The following is a 2,063-nucleotide window of genomic DNA, read 5'->3' as shown; positions in this document are numbered from 1 at the left end:
CGCACACCAGCAATGAGCAACGCTTTGCTCACGGGAGGTATCTTCAGAGCCACTTCGATGGGCTGTTCAACCAAGTCCTGTCTCTTCTATTTAAGTGAAAGTGAAAGTCAAAGGGGTTCCACCCCAGGATGGTATCCCCACATTTCCTGGCTCTCCTTCGAAGACTGGATGCCAGTGGGCCCTGGTGACTCTGAGGGTGGCAGTGGGGAGACCACACGCAAAGCCCCCTTCACTCTCTCAGGTCCCCTGAGAATTCTGTGTGGGCCAATGTCCAGCTGCCTCATCTGACTGCCGAGCTCTGGGAGAAGGATTCTTCCTCGATGTCATCTCATCCCTATGGAATTGTGTGAGGCTGGGTCGTCTTGACTAGTGGCACTCACAGATGTATAAGAAAGAGTTTTCCATCAAGACGTAATCTTGTGTCAAGAAGGCATCCCAGCCCAGGCCAACTCAAGTCCATAGGTTCAATAGTAGCCAGAGCCCTCTTCAGGCACACGTAGCTGCAGGTGAAGCTGGAAGCAGGGAGCTCACAGGCTGGTGGGAGCAGAGTCTTTGGTGGAAGAACGGCAGAGCACCGACAGTTCTCCAGGTCTAGGCCCATGGGGCTGCCCCTGCAGGCAGAGACGCAGAGCCCCAGTAAGGAGGAAGGTGAAGGGGCAGAGCGAGGGGGAGGCTCCCAGGGTCCTCCTGTTCAGAAGGCCACACCCCCAGGTAGGTATCATTGGGCTGTGACCTGATTGACAGGTTAGAGTCCACGCCTACACATTCTAACAAATTCAAGTTGACACAGAATCGTCCAACGACCACAGAGATGGAGGCGGTGTGAGCGCCCTAGTTCACAGATGAAGCACCCAAGGCGTAGCGGGTGAGAGTGAGACTGCAGAGCTGAGTGAGGAGGGCTGGGCATTGAGCCTAGGTATGTCCAAGAGTCAAAGTCCATGTCACACTTAGTCTATGCAGGTCTTTAAGGGTTTCCTGGGTGGTGCAAACCGATGGCTAACAGAAAGGTTGGAGGTTCAAATCTGCGCAAAACACAACCGACAGGCCTGGCGATCTACCTCCACCTCCAAAAAATATCAGCCATTGAAATCCTAAGGGCACACTGTTCTGTTGTGGCACGTCTGGGGTCACGTGAGTTGGAGCTGACTCAAGAGCAACTGGGTGTAGGAAAAGGGAAACTGAGTCTGGGACCCTAAAAAAGATGCCTTTCGGTCTCTGCAGAGATCATGGGCGCAATTATTTGCCTGGTATTTTCTGTCAAGACATCTTCTCCCTTCATTGCATCCAACTGGATTCCCCTCCCGGCCACGTTGGGTTTTTGAAGTAATGTTGGAACACCCATGAAAGAAATATGTGAAGTTAGATGATGGGGAGATTGTGTAACCTTGTGACTATATTAAACACTTCAAACTGGTGATGTTTGGGTATGTGAATTGCATCTACATTCCTAACAGATTATTATTTTTTGACATTTTTTAATTAAATACTTTTATTGGGGTTCTTACATTTACACACAGAGAGGACAATACTTAGACTGACCAAGTTACACAAAGAGACAAACAGCCGCTCTAATGTCCCGATAATGTAGAAGAGTCTTTTATTCGGTTATAACTGGACTGTCCCAAGTCCAAATTAAAGTTCTTCTTTAAGGCCCAAAAAACTCATTTAGCACCTGTCTAGGGTTCAAGCAAGCATGAACAGAAGCAGAAAGCAAACCTAATGTGACTACTCTATAGGGTTAGGGAGCATTACTGGGTACAGCATTGATGATAACATTCTGGTAACTCCAAGAAGAGCAGGCGTGCCTTATAAGGCACGTTCCTTATCATAAAAGAAACAAGGCCAAAGTGGACTGGAACATCCTGAACACCACAACGAGATTAACTACACGATTCCGACTACAACATCCAAGGGAACAATATTGAATCAGAACAAACGGTATATTGAAGACTAGTCCAAATGAATCGCAGTGTCCAGAACCGGGGAACACGGAACACGGGAGTACATTCTAAAATGCAGCTGCAACAGAGACGTTCCCATCAGGGGAGGGAGATGGGTAGCTC

Source organism: Echinops telfairi, unplaced genomic scaffold (genome assembly GCF_000313985.2).
Source record: "Echinops telfairi isolate 266 unplaced genomic scaffold, ASM31398v2 ScPeMD7_36;HRSCAF=134, whole genome shotgun sequence".
Lineage (NCBI taxonomy): Eukaryota > Metazoa > Chordata > Mammalia > Afrosoricida > Tenrecidae > Echinops > Echinops telfairi.
This window is presented reverse-complemented; position numbering follows the sequence as displayed.